The 15,276-nt window shown below is 39.8% G+C and overlaps 1 pseudogene; it reads right to left on the bottom strand.

The window, feature by feature from the left end:
* Positions 1–835: 835 nt before the first annotated feature.
* On the bottom strand, positions 836–1,645 carry LOC108070388 (transcription factor BTF3 homolog 4 pseudogene; annotated as a pseudogene).
* Between the last annotated feature and the right edge of the window lie 13,631 nt (positions 1,646–15,276).

The following is a 15,276-nucleotide window of genomic DNA, read 5'->3' as shown; positions in this document are numbered from 1 at the left end:
CAACATCAAAATTAAAGACGACGGCGGCGCGGCAGAAGCGGAAAAAGCAGCAGCTAAGTCGACTTAATTAAAATTCTTTTTTTAATATAATAATTTTTTGGTTAAAAAAAAAAAGGATCAGGAGTTGCTTAATGCAATATTCCCCCGGCAGGACCTCACTTCGGAGGTATTTATAAAGCTGGAGTTAAAGTCATAAAGTCAGTTTCAATACCAATTGTTTAATATAAAGGAAATTCAAAAATAATAGAAAAAAGAAATACAAGCGGATAAACAAATTTTGATGAATTAAAAATTAAAAGTTAAAAAGAAATAAAATTGTACATGTATTAAGCCATGATACGGAGGGCTTTGTAAAATATTAGTTGCAAAATTAATTATATCGAATGAAACAAAATAAATACAGTCCACTTAATTTTAATTGCAACTAATTTAAATGTACCCCGAATCTTGCTGGCCCTTGGCAGAATGTTCAAACATGAACACGGTTTTAGATAAGAAGCATCTGTTAGCGATTAAGTCTCAGCAGCAGAGCACGGCCTAGCACTTGTATGTGCATATCTATCTATTAATACAACCGCCACTTGAGCCTATATAACAAGTAACCCGAAATATGACCTCCTGCGAGCGGTCTGGGTTTGTTTAAGATATGTTCTTTCGGGGTGACTGTTTGCACCCTTATCGTACTTTAAATATTTCTCACGATCGGGAACTGTCCGATGCGTGGGTCTAGAACTAAGATCTACAATGTACATTCTCATGTTAGCTATATAAGCTAGGGTTTGAATGGAATAAAATCAGTTTCTTACAAAAACTCAACACATGAAGACTTCTAATTTTTTTGGGGTTTTCAACCCCCGTCAAAAGGCGAAGGACGGCAAAGGAAAGGAGTATTCCAGCGATATACTGCTCTCTTGGCCTGGGTTCTGAATCTGGGCGACTTTATCCCGTGTGTTCAGCGTGTCTTGTAGTGTGTCCGGCTGGGCGGTATGTCCTGTATACCTGCCTGCCCCTTCGCTCCTCCGCCTTGTGTGTTTGTTTATGTTCCATATGAAGCCTTCCTTTTAATCGGAAGTCTCCTTCCCACCGTCAGCAGAGGCAGCGGCAATGGCAACCTCCTCGAAGTTATCCACCAGATCGGGCACATCATCATCCCCGTCATCGGCAGCAGCGGAACAAGCAGCGCCTCCTGCCGAGCTCTTATTAACGATCTCCGTGGCTAGCTGCTTTAGCTGATTGATGTCCTGGGATCCCAGTTGCGCCAGGATGCTGGGCATCAGCTCCGCAATAGTCTTCCGATCACCGTGGCCCGTGATGGCAAACGTGTTTGCCGGCAAAGAGGCCTGCAGATTCGGGTTGTTGAAGTGGATGACGGTGCCATCGTTCTTAATGATGTTGACCTCCTCGATGCCGGCGATTGGCTTTACCGAAAGCTTCTTCAGCGACAACTGCAACTTCTTGTCGTCGGTGGCGGACGTGGAATGGACGATCTTCTTCTTGCGACGGGGAGTGCCCTTGCCGCCAATGCGCACCTGCTCCTCTAACTTCTTTAACTTTTCCGGATTCATTTTGATTTAAATATAATTTAGCACAAAATCTAGCCTGAAAATATATGCGACCAGTTGAGGGAAAAGTCTAAGCACATACTCAAATCTAGAACTGCTAGAAATCGATGAAATTATTTACTTTTCACTTTTTAAAGTCAAGAGAAAACAACTAAAAACCTGCCTCATAAAGCCATAAAATAAATTACCTCTTCCGAAAGCGCTCAGACAAGATCACTTTATTTTGTATTTTTCTCAGCAAACCCAAATAAAAACCCAAACCAATTCCGAAAAACTACATTCCTGGCTTTGGCCTGCAGTCGAATCGTCTGACTTTTGGCTCCCGTGAAGGCCGTTTTTACAGATCTAACTCAATACAAGTAGCGTAATCCGGGGTATTGAATAGGAAAAAACCAGTAGCACACAAAGGCGGAGCCCGAATTTTAAGCTGACATCTGTTTTTATGGACCAGAGATTATTAATTCACGCGCCCAGCGCTTTGTTACTGCATTGTCGTCGCATCGCACAAAAGGCCTCCATCCTCATCTCCATCTCGATCGCGATCGAAAAGCATCAAATCCATATTGTCAGCGCCGTTAAGACTCAATCGCCATTGGAAATTGGAACGGATTTTGGTTGTCAGCTTAAATCAATCGTGTATCTTCTTATAGTTTTCAGAGGCGGAATGATTTAATTATTGTAGAGCGGCAAGCGTAATTTCCATCACAAAACACACACAACTTTCTTCTGCCCAACAAATTGTTTATTCTCTGAGCCCGACTTAGGGAAATTCCAATATTATGGCTCCATTCGAGCCACGGATCCCTAATCGGTTTACAGCATTCTCAAAGCCCCCGATCAATGGGCGGACCCACGTTTCTTTATTGAGAAACTGTCGACATTCGAAAAGTCATGGCTTTTATGCTTGGCCAGCTTAAGCGTGTTTTCTATTGTTAACCCAAAATTGTTTAAACTTACACTGGTCACAGGAATTAAGTATTATCAGGTTGTTGGAAAATATTTTAATGATGATTTTTAAGTTAAAAAGAAATAAATAAGAACCTTTACAGTCAGGAGTCAGGACTCCGTCTCACCTTTATATCATCATAAATATTATTATTTACCAGACTTCAAAAATAATTTATGTTGAGTGACCGAACACCCTCTGAAGCATCCGATGAAACCCTGATATTTTCCAAGTGAAATCCACAATTATGCTAATTCCGGCAGACACACTTAAAAACACAAGAACATGTGTTTCGAGCATTTAGCACATTGCGTCTCTACCTTTACCTTGCTCTGCAGATACTGCTCCTCGTATCTGGATATCCGAGTCTCCGCCTGATCCGAGAGTGGAGTGGCCTGAGCTGGCAAACAAATAAAATGATAATAACATGTTATTATGCAGACAACGATCACACTGGAACCTAAAACAATGATGGGACTAAAACAGAGTGCAGCAGACGGCTGTTCGGGCCATTTCCAGTCGATAGGTGATGTGCAGCTTTCGCGGAGAAGAAGTAAAACCCACATTTCCGCATTTAACCATGTGGAACTGCGACTGCGACTCAAAAACATGTCCCGGTCCCTCAGCCAGAGACAGTTCATTGTTTTTCGGAATTAAATTTGCCAAACATCTCCATCAAATGGTATAAGAAGCCTCGTCTTGCCGCACTTTGGTTCCCTTGTCTCTCCAGAAGAGAGTGATAAATAAATTAGCCAAGCCAAACGAAGGAATAACTAATTTTAGGTCAGGAAAAACAATTAGTAGCCGAGGTGCTGAGATGATTTATCTCCTCGGCAAGCGGATAACTACAAAGTAGTTTTATCAGGAAGTCGTATTTGTATTACATGGGGGAAACCGTACCGAGTTTGTCACCTTTTGCGGCATGTTAATTATAATGCACTCTTTCAACAATTATTTCGTTAATGCTGTCACAAATATTGTGACACGTGGCCATAGCCCAGCACTTGAGCAGCGGCCTCCCTTTGATTTTAACTGTATTTTTGCAGAAAATTAAGAGATCAAAGCGTTTCCTGACATATGCAAGCTCTGCTCTTGTTTACCTCAGATACATTCACACATGTGTATCTAGAGGATATGCCGGCATGCTCAGAGCACTAATACACGAGTATATGTATGAAAATTCACTTGGATAGGGGCTGCAAAATATGAAGAGGCCGAAAAATATGGAAATAAAAATAATATGGACAAAATGGGGTTACTTTTAATTATTATTAAAAGTAATAAACAGGGAGAGAGACTATACTTATTTTCTTTATTTCTTAAGTAACATTGATAGATTCAATAATTAAAATAGAAGTAACTTCATTTAAGAATCAATTTAAAGCAAAAAAAAACTTGGTTAAGTTATAAATAAATTCTTAACTACTATATTTTCTCCGAGTGCCTTCATAAAAACCCCTACAACATTTCCTCAGAACTTGGACAAAATGTTCCATAGTACCGCCTCCACGGGATAGGTGTAACTGGGATTCACCCAGCAACTCGGGAGGGGCAGACCAAGTAGAGTCGATCGCCTGATCGTCTGAACAACATGAGCTCTTGTTTACTCGCATGTGGGTGGAGTGCTTTAGGTTGGGGGGCTAGCAAGGAGTCTCAGCCCAAGTCCAGTCTGAGCCCAGTTTCCAGGTTCATTCAACGACTGCCACATTTCAATGGCAAAGCTGAGATCCCTGTCGCAGATACCACAATTCGGATGTTCCTTATTGCATGTCGTGATTGCGTCAGCTTGTCTCCGGTGCCCGGAGCTCCTGCTCCACCGGCGAATGCGAGAAATTAAGCGGCAACCAATCATTGTTGTGTATAATGCCCAGAGAGACGAGTACCGAGAGTGTTCAAATTGAAAAGTTGTAAATTATCGGAGCACCACCATCAAAATCGAATCATTCCAATTAAATTTGAATCCAAAGTGTTGACGTCCCATTGGCAGTCATGAAATGTTTCCCTTTTTGGTTCCTTTAACTTTTGGGTTTAAGTTTTCTTGGGGATTTGAGTAATTTTTTGCTTAATAAAGAGGCTAACAGGTTAGTCTCTAATAGAGACTCTCTATCTCTTTTCTTAATGTTTAAATAATCTCAAATATAAACCAAAATCTACCCAAAAAAGCTGGCTGGATTCCCCTGTTTGCATCAAGTTAATTGAAAGCCACCTTTTGCGGTTTGATTAGGCCATGTTCGGAGGAACACTCTCGTCTTTCTCGACGCGATAGTTGGGATAGCAAATTGTTTTACGCTCCAATAAGTGGTACATGCGGCTACAAGTTGCTCGTGGGGATTGGGACTGGAGGAATTGGGATTTGAGCTGTTGTCAGCGTGATCGCGCCACATGAACACGATGGTTCTGTTGATGTGGATGATCTTAATCAGTATCACAGAAGGCATCCTCCTCTGGCCGCGCTAAGTGGATGCATACCCATATCATCGCATTGTCGTTGTCGGATCGCGAAGGGAAGGGATCCCAGGGATCCCTGGTATTGTAGAGGTGTGCGTCAGATGCTTAATTTAAATTACCCGAGGGGCGGGAAGACGAGCGAGCAGCGAGTCTGCGAGCACAGCGCACAGCATGAGTAGCTGCGATTTGACACCTCGACTGACAGCTGGAATTGGGGAAAATTATTGAGCGCACTGGAACACGAGGGCGCCCATTAGATGACTCGGCCGTAAAAGCAGAGACCTAAAGAGCGTCCCTCTGCTAAAGACCTGTGTCCGGGGCACACACAGTTGGATCTTGGATCTTGGAGATGGAGCTGGCACTGGAGTTGTGAACAGAGCAGACCACTAATTTATTCCACATAAATTAGTCGTATAATTAAAATGTTTATACAAGAACTGCTGCTGCTGCTGTTGCTGCTGCTATTGCAGCCCCAAACGATGCCACAAAAGAGATAATCAAATATTTTGTAACTCAATCCGCCCATCAGTTGAGTTCAGTTCGGTGCCGGAATAGCATCAGCATCTCAATTGCCATGAAACTCAAGCTTTTTAATTATTATTGTGCACAGTGTGCTGCAGCAGCCCCCCCGGACTTATAAATATCTCGTTAATCGGCCTTCGGAGGGTTCCGTTTTTTGGTCCAGCTCGTACGTAACTTAACCATTAATAATTTCAGAATCATGTCTTTTGTCGCCAAAACATTTACCGCAACGAAATGAACATAAAACTGTCATATGTTTGATGACTTTATATTTATGAAGGCCAAAAATGTTGATCGCCAGCAAAAACCAGTTGTTTTTACGATCGCGAATTATGATGAATTCATATTCGATATTTCAGATTCGAAATCGGAGACGAAGAAGGAGAGTCCCAGAAATATGAACGTCTCCTGTCGGAGAACACACAGGCGGTACGTGCTTTACATTTGAAATGATGTCAAGTCAGGCGCACTAATTGATCGCTTTCGAGCGTGGAATCCTTGGCGAAAGGCATCCGAGAGACAGCCACATCCACATCATTGTCCACCAGATCGATCTGGGCCCAGTGCCCATGTCCCTTGTCAAAGAACTAGATTACCGCGTCCTGTCCAAACATCGCAGTCGTCCGCCGATGGCCCATGCCCATCACTACCTACCTGTCCGGGAGTAATTTCTGTTCGGCCGCGCTCCACATTTCCCCATACTGTTCCCATTCACTTAAGATTTATTAATTTATGTTGTCTTCGTTCGGCTTGGTCCTCTTAAGCCTCCTCCTTCTCCTCCTTCTCCTACTCAAACTCAAACCCAAACTCATACTCATACTCATAATAACGATGTCCCGAGTCGCCGCAGAAAAAAAATACACCATAAAACACGAGTAGAAACATCCAAAGTCGAACGTATGAGAATATTTATTGTCTTCCACCAAAGTACAACTTGTACAAATGTATATAAATTCCATTGTTTTAAATTATAAACGGGTTCTCCTAAATGAATTGGTATAAATATGAGCATCTGACAGAATGGCTTGTTAAGTCTTGTTGCGACTGCGAGCAGAAAAAAAGAAATAAATATACCAGCCTTTGGGTTTCTATCTTGTTTCGAAAATCTTTGGTTTGGTTTTTTAATAAAGAAAAATGTTTCTATTTAATTCTAATGGTTCTGGTTCTTTTTTGGCAAGAATTTATTTGTTTTTTATAAGCAAACAGTGGCAGGGATTAGCCAAAACATAATGTCGTGGGTGGAAAATATTTCAAATATAAATTAGATACTTAAATCTAGTGTCTATAAAAATATTTAATTTATTCATTTACCTAACTCTTAATTAAATTTAATATCAACAACATTTTTTCCTATTTTATATAACCCTTAAAATTACCACCTTGGCCAAATCTCCTATTGCAAGTTCACCACCTTCTACAACGTGTTAAGATTTATAAAAAACAAATGTATAAAAAACACCCTTAGCATGGTTAAAAAAATACTTTGAACGGCAAAAGAAACACAAATCACAACCTGTCCAAAAAAAAATAAAGGGGGGACTGAAAAAAAAAAGAATAAATAACATGCGGCCAGGGTTTTCGCTGAGCAGTCAAAATTGATAGCGTAATGTCAACACCGCTGTCGTCGCTGGTTACCGCTCGCCGCCGCTTACCTGGCGGATGGATGGACTAGGACGTGTCTGGTTTCCAGTCTGGCCCTGATCCCGATCCCGATCCCGATGTCGCCGTAACCGGAGAGCTGCTGACCAGCGGTTTCTGGCTCTTTCTACTGCTTTACACCGAATTCCGGTACATTTTCTCGGAACACATTTTTCCCAAGCATTTTTGCGTGGTCTCGGTCTCTCCCCATCTCATATTTATTTATGCATGTATATACCTCCTCGGAATACCTCAATTTTGGGCGAATAATAATGCTATCAGGTGGAATAAAATATATGAACGTCTTGCAGGGGTAATATTATTGCTTCCTGCAGGAATTACGGGCCGAGAATTGAATTCGTGATGAGGTTAGGTGTTAAAGTGCGGTAAACACTGGGGAAACATGCCCGGAATCCCAAACTACACGGGATGATGATCAATAATGCCCACGTTGTGAATGGGTTCACTACGAAAACCCCATTACTGCAGGTACAGTATAAGAAGTGTGTATATATTTGGGCATAAGTTTGTCTGAGGACCCCGGCTTCTCTCGGGAAACTGCCAAGGCACTTATGATTACTTTGATTATGCTGGGTCCCGGCCATTTGTAGCACGTGCTGCTGTCACAATCAATTTTATTCCCCTTTCTCCGGCACATTGTAAAGTTTTAACACTGTTCTACATTGATTACGAAAATGAAGGTTGTTTTGGGTGGCGGCAGCTTCTTAACCCCAGAGTTATGCTGCTTCCTTTGATTCGGAAACGAAACGGGGAGCACACATAGTTTTACAGAGAGAAAAATAAAGGGATTTTGAGGCAGAATTTAAATAAATAAATAAAATTTAAATAATTTTGTTTTATATTTTAGATATTTTCTATTATCCCTTTTGTAGCATACAATTTAATTTTTTAGAAAAATTTAAATAAAATTTATAACATATCGACGCATTTTCGCGAAAGTATCGTATGTCGCTTTTTTTCGAAATTGAGATTTTAATGCAAAATTGTTAGGCACCCAATGTCTCACTACCCTGTGAAATATTATAACTGAAAACCTTATAGTTCCGATAAAAATTAAGTTTCAATTTTGTCTTTTCTATAGTGCTTCCTAAGAGATTAAAGCACAAAAAAGCTTCTCCTGTAAAATTGGATTTTTCGACATACGATACTTTCGCGAAAATGCGTCGATATGTACATACTAAAGACTTCACAATTTACAATGTGTCACCGAATTTACAGTTGGGAATTTTAATCACACTTTTTTTAAATGCTTTTTCGACTCTTAAGGATTTATTCTAATTATATTAATAATTTGTTTATATATTTTAATTAAGCAAAGAATGACCGAAGGTTGTACTAAGCTTAAGAGCAATTCATGTTCATTAGGAACAATTTACTGGTAATACAAATAAATTTAAAACTCCTTAAAAATTTTTATAAATTATCAAAGCAATTTAAATTGTTTTTAGAAACAAAAAAATGTAAACCTTTCTCTCAGTATTCTAAAAAGAGTCTTAGTTTCGTATTTCACTTGAATAAAATCCTGCAAGGTGAGCCATATTTAATTAAATAATTAAATTCCCTCTTAATTAACCCCCTTTTGTCCCAGTGCCTAGCATACTAAACGCATACACTTGTGCAGATGTGTAAAGGATTGTTTGAATCGTTGTTGCCACGCTTTCGGGGAAATGTCGAAGCGAAACAATCTGCTACATTGTGTAAAATGTTCAGACAACCGCCATCCGCCGCAGCCAGCGCCAGGGAAATCTACGGAACACGCCCCCTGAAAAGGCGCTCCCAAAGCAGCCAAACATTTTGGGCATTCAAACAGCCAAACAGGCAAACATCCAAACATTGTCGTGTCGACGACAAAAACAGAAATCAGAGAGCTGAACACAGAAAACTGGAAACAGCAACGGCGAACAATGTCGACAAGCGAGACGGCGGGGCAGCCAACTGGAGGCCCGAAAAATAAATGGCTCAAAACTGTAATGATTATTGACGCTCTTTATGTTTTAATAATGTGTCACGGAAATATATATACATATATACTTATGTATATATATTTTAAGGGTTAAATGGGCCACACGCCACCCACGTCACGAGCACTCGTGTCGCGCTCAGTGCAATAAAACTTTGAAATTCGTTTTAAAATGTCACCGGCTGTTCTAAATTTATAGCATCCACTCGCTGGCAACAGGCGCCAAATACGTTTCAAAAGTGCTCTTACATTGTGAATATATCGTGAATAATATAACCACCCCCCACAGGAAAGGGTTGAGCCCATATTTTTCATGTCCCCTTCAATCAACTAGCACGGGCACCTTCACAATTTTCAGATTTCATGGACATTAATGGGGGCTTAATAAAGTCGTTAAACGTTTTGAAAATTTGTTAACTGCAAGGTTAGGGAAAATATATACATATTTTCCAGCTCTTTGGAATGGACGGTCATGTCAGCAGCTTGACCACTAATGTGGAGAACGGAGACCCTTATTAGTGGCTAATTGAATTTCATGGTCAATACTGAGGGCTAATATTTGTGGGTTAGTATTTGTTTTGGTTAATTTAGTCTGTATAAAATTTTAAATAAAATAATAAAGATACAGAAATTAAAGGTTTTCTATGAACTATTATATTTAAGGGGTTCCCCTAGATATTTTAAAAGTAATTCTACATAGAATTACCATAAATAAAATATAATAAATTATTATATAAACTATAAAAGTATTCAATATTTGTATAAACAATTTTAAAAGAATTAAAAAAAAAAAAAACCATACCAATAAGTATTTAAAATATCAGTTAAATATTTGTAATATTAAATATAAATATTTTTCTTATTTAATTAAGCAAATTTTTCAATAATATCATGATATATATAACTATTTTTAATAAAAACCTAATACATTAAATTAAATATAACACTTTCTAAAAGGATTACCAATTCATTTACAAAAGATAAATAAAAAATATATGTATTTAAAGCTATAATTATAACATGATGACCTAAATACATATTTTCCACATTTAACAAACCAATTTAAATCATAAAATAATATGGATAAAGGCAAAAACTATTTAAATAATATTAAAAGTGTCACTCCAATCCAAAAGGATTACTATTTTTGTCCGATTATATATAGTTAAGCTCTCAATTATAAAATCATAAATCCTTTCAATTATAATATAACACAGCTTCCAGCTTGACCACCAAAGATCTGCCATTTATTAGTGGTTAATTCAATTTCATGGACCATAGTGTGGTATTCCATTTGTTTGACTTAATGAAACCCCCATTCATAAGGGCAGAAAACAAACATAATAAAATATTTCCCGGACCCACACACACACTCACTCCATGAACTTTTTAATTCATGTTCTTATACGAATGAAGGGCGAAGAAAGAGGAAAATAAATACATTTGTCATTTGTCGCCAGGAACTGGCCCTGATGGACCACCCGTGGCCGGCTGAGGAGCACATCCTGTCCTGATTGGTGGCCACCAATCCGCCTGTGGTCCAGCACTAAATTCTGGTTTTCCTGTCCAAATCGCCACAATATCCTCTGCGACAATGGGCCCGGCAGAAGGCAGCAGCCAGCAGCTAGCAGCAGGCAGGACTCGGACAGCAGGATACTCGGGTGCTGCGATGTCCTTGCCAAAACTGTACTGGGGCAAGGCACACACAATGCCCGGGCCATTTATCACGTTGGCATATTGTCCGACTCCAAGATTGGCATCGTATTGAACCCATTTCCCGCTTCGGTGCCACATCTCCATCAGCTTTGCCATTCGCACTATCATAATAAATAAATACCGGGCTGTCCGGCCAGATTCGATTGAATGGGATGACCTTTTCGCTGTCATTTAATTTCGAGCATTGTCTACTCTCGCTTCGGGAACGGAAACCCCTAATCTGGCCATGATGTTATTCGAAGTGGTATCATTAGGGCCCGGCCAGCCCGTTCGGGGGATGAAACTCAACTCAGACTCAAACTCAAACTCGAACTGGAATCGAATGAAAGAAAGAATCCCGAAATGAAAGTGAGAGCCTGCCCGTTTGTCTTATTTTGTTTGCTTTCCCGGGCAGGAAAACGCATTTGGAGTCAAAATATTTACTGTCAGCATTTTTCTTCTCTTTAGCGGCCTTCACCCCGGACCCAAAGTGAACTCAGTAACCCTTGGAGGAACAGCTTCATTACATTTATATTAGGGAATGCCAGGATTCGTCATTATTTATGACATGCGTTCGTTAATCCCGAGACTTAATTAATTGTCAGAGACATCATTGGAATATAAGTAATGTATTTGGCCTGCAAAACCTGGTGGCCAAGATATTCGCATGTCCTTATGGCGCAAACAAAAAAATACAAATATATATTGTGGTGCGAAATACTTTCTTTATTGGATTCCTTGGAGTAAATCAGGGGTTGATTTCGCTTATAAACAGACGTTGAAGGTGTATTTCATGGAGTGCCTTACTTAATTTTAATTTATTTGCTTTTTCGACTTGATGGGGTTTTTATTAAAGCCAAGGAATGACCAGAAAATGGGGAATAAACTCCAAGTACAAGGCATTTTATAGTCGAGTCACTCTCAAAGTCTGGAAGCGCTCCCACTTCTTGTCATTGTGGTTTTACAAAGTCCTGTAGTTGTCGGTTAGACAGGGACTTCGTGACCTTTCGCCGCTGCCGGGGATAATCAAAATTATAATTTGACTGATTACCCGGGCATGCCTCTCAATGCACACGCATGAATTGGCACACTCGCCTAAGCTGACGTACAAACGGCTTCATTCTAACACACAATATGTTTACGTGTATGTCCTTAAAAACACGGGAAAGAAGAGATTTATTCGACTGGGGAATACCTCGTAAAAGGGGTTAAAGTGTGAGATATGTTTTTATATATTTTAGGTCTATCCAGCTGACCTCTAACCTCTACTTATTTAACTGACTGATACAGTCTCAACACTATGCTTGGTTTTATATAAGTTTGTTACTACATTTGTAATACTATTAAATATTTATAAACAGGAACTTTAAAATATTTAATTTACTAAAATTTATTTTTTATGTTATACAACATTTGAGTGTTTTGCTTGTTACTTAAAGGGAAGCAACCTTTAAGTAAACGCTTAAAACTTTTTTTCTGTTCTGCACATCTATCATGTTTTGGGGGTTGACTTTTTGATTTTTGCCACATCCATCATAAATTACCTTTTTCTTGTTTAAATTTGCATTTCCATAAAAAAAACCAACATAGCTTTATAATTATTAACCGTTTAGAGACGTTATTGAGTTTTAAATAAATATAAATTAAAAAGAATTGAAGTTTATTTCTGCTCAGAACAAATTTAAGAAGTAAAGACAATTTAAATTTAAATCAAGACAAACTGTGTTTGAATAATAACTTTTCCCTGCAAAAAAAAAAAAAAAACAAATAAAATATTTATAGAATATCTTACAGCATTTTTATGCACCTATTTAAATATTTTCATTTTAAGAATCCCAAATAAATATTTCGAATTCTGTAACATTACTCTATATTACCCTCCCTATTAACGTTATGCTAAAATAAACATAAAAGTAATAATAGCCGCTACAAATATTATATGATTCCCTCATAATTTGGGTACTTGCACCGAAAACGTGTCCAAATTCGGGCGGCACGTGCTAGTCGGGCCGAAATGTGTAGCTTATTATGCAAGCCGTGCCCTTCAGCCGGTTGCTGTTTTTGCAAATTGTGTGTTTATGCTGGAAAATACGTTTTCCTTGCTAATTAGTACATTTGTGCGGTTCGATTAGGCCGGGGACACGTGACGCCGACGCAAGGATAATCCCTCCCCGGTTCGCCGGCCAACTAACTTTCCTAGTTGCCGCAACCGGTAAGTTCCATCTGCAGAATCCCCGCCAGACACGGCCGAACTGGTAACCAAATTCGCTGCTCTTTTGGCCACAGCCCAATGATGTTACATCCTTGGCTGCCTCGGGGCATCGGTGGGGACATCAGTGGGTGCGGACCTGTTTTGTGGAGAGCAGCAGACCCAACAAAACTGGCAGAGTCCGCATCCCGGGGATAATACAAAACATGTGTTGACGTTGCCGCAAAAACTCCCAGCCATTAAAAGAGTCCTGAACCACCACCGACCGACAGGTGTTCCAGCTGCTGGGATGGGTTTGGTCCATTGGACGCTGGTTCGGGGCCCCGCAGATGCACAGCAGAGATGCCAGGGACTTAAAAATGAAGTCTGAAAAGAAAGTTATCGAGTCATAAAATGCAGACTTCTTCGGAGATTAATTCTACTTATTTTTACAAGGTCCTTGAGCAGTTTAAAGTTTATTTTAATTTAGTAAATATTGTAAAGAATGATATGTTATTTACAAGACATTTTCTTGGCATACAAATATTAATTCTTAAGAATTTTATGATCCTTGAACATTTTAAGGATATTTAAAGTACGATAATCAAACTGGAAATGCTCAAAACATTCGCATCACTAGATGCACATGCACATGCACATGCAGCCCGCAGACTCATAATACTAACAATTTCAGCAAACGGCGGCTGGCTCATTAAAGCTCTTGCGATTGGGCTGCAATTTCCATATGGAAATTGAATTTTCGCCAGCTTTCATGTGGTTTTTCCAATGATGCGGAGGCGTGGTCTAGGGAGGAGAGCATTTTGCGCGTGGGCGGGGCCGAAACGATGTTTTAATGCCCTCCTAGGCACTGTTGACACTCTGGACTCACAGGACTCGCAGTCGGATGGATTAAAGGCCGCGAAGAAGAAGCCGGACACGGCACGGCTCGGCGCAGCATAATTTAATTAAAATTGTAAAATATTTGTCGGATTTTGCATAAGCTTGTAAAATCCCATTAATTCACAGAGAGAGCAACCCATTGTTGACCGCAACACAATCAAAATATGCAAATTTATCGCATTAACTCGAGAAACTCCGACTGTCTATCCCAACGGCGGCGAAGAAATCGCGAAGCCGGGACATTTAATTGGGAAATGAGCATCCTCTCCGCCTACACAGAAACCTCCCCCTTTCTTTGGGATAGATCCCGGGATCCCGGCCAGGGGATGGGGCTAAGACGAGGCAAATGGCGAGCTCAGTTGGCGGTTCTAAGGTCGCTTGTTTCACTCGCCATGATTTGCATTTTTAATACTTTTTAGCCTCGTTGGAAATCCATTGGTTTTACCGACAATTGCCGCCCAGATAAATCCCGGGAGTGGCTATTCAGGCTTTATTTATATTATGTAGTACATATATTTAGGCGTATCAAATGGCCAAATTAAAGTGTCGAACGGAGCTCTTTTTTGGGGGACATTCGGAGGCATTAAAATAAATTATCAAATGCTCCTTGTGGTCGCCCAAGTCGTCGCCAAGTTCCGGTTATTTATTCGCCCCAATATGTCACTCGGAGGCCAAATCCTCTTTGGCCGCCTGAAAAAGGTGCGATTGACCTAATCTGCAGCAAGCCATAAGGATATCACCGCCGTGGACTAATAAGCACATCAAAAGTCCGCACACACACACACGCACGCTCGAATAAAAAGTCAATCCTGTTTAAAATTTTCCATGCTTCACGGGACTCAATGAGAAGTAAAAGGATCGCATTGTTGTGTAAAGTCTCCCAACAACAACCACTCTGGCACTCGCATCCCTCCTTCCCATATGGACGTGTGTGTGCAGTGTCGCGACGCCTCATGTGTAAATCCTGAGCTCTTAGGGCGAACCTATATGGCACAATGCCTCACTGTTCCCTTTCTTCGATGAAGTGTTCTCCTTATTGTTACTTATATTTCGCCATAAAATGGTCAATGGTTTTGTATGAGCCTCAATTCCAACGTCTTAGTCGCAGATGTCAAAAAAAAACATATTTTTGCAACTGTTTTGTGGCAGATTTTTGCCTTTTATTACACTTACACCTTGCGAATTATTATTTCAAGATTTTGAGAGGAGTTTACTATGGAAAAAAATATTGAAATAAAAATTAGGCAGTCTTCTATCCAGTCAGTCTTAAATCCAACGTATGTACCTTAATATTATAGTTTCAAAAATGTATCTTAGCATTCCTTATTTATTAAAATCTCCTTAAGATAAAATTCACAGCAGCTGTAGAAAATGTTCCTTTGGTTTCGATATCCTA

The sequence above is a fragment of the Drosophila kikkawai genome, chromosome 3L (genome assembly GCF_030179895.1).
Source record: "Drosophila kikkawai strain 14028-0561.14 chromosome 3L, DkikHiC1v2, whole genome shotgun sequence".
NCBI lineage: Eukaryota > Metazoa > Arthropoda > Insecta > Diptera > Drosophilidae > Drosophila > Drosophila kikkawai.
This window is presented reverse-complemented; position numbering and strand designations above follow the sequence as displayed.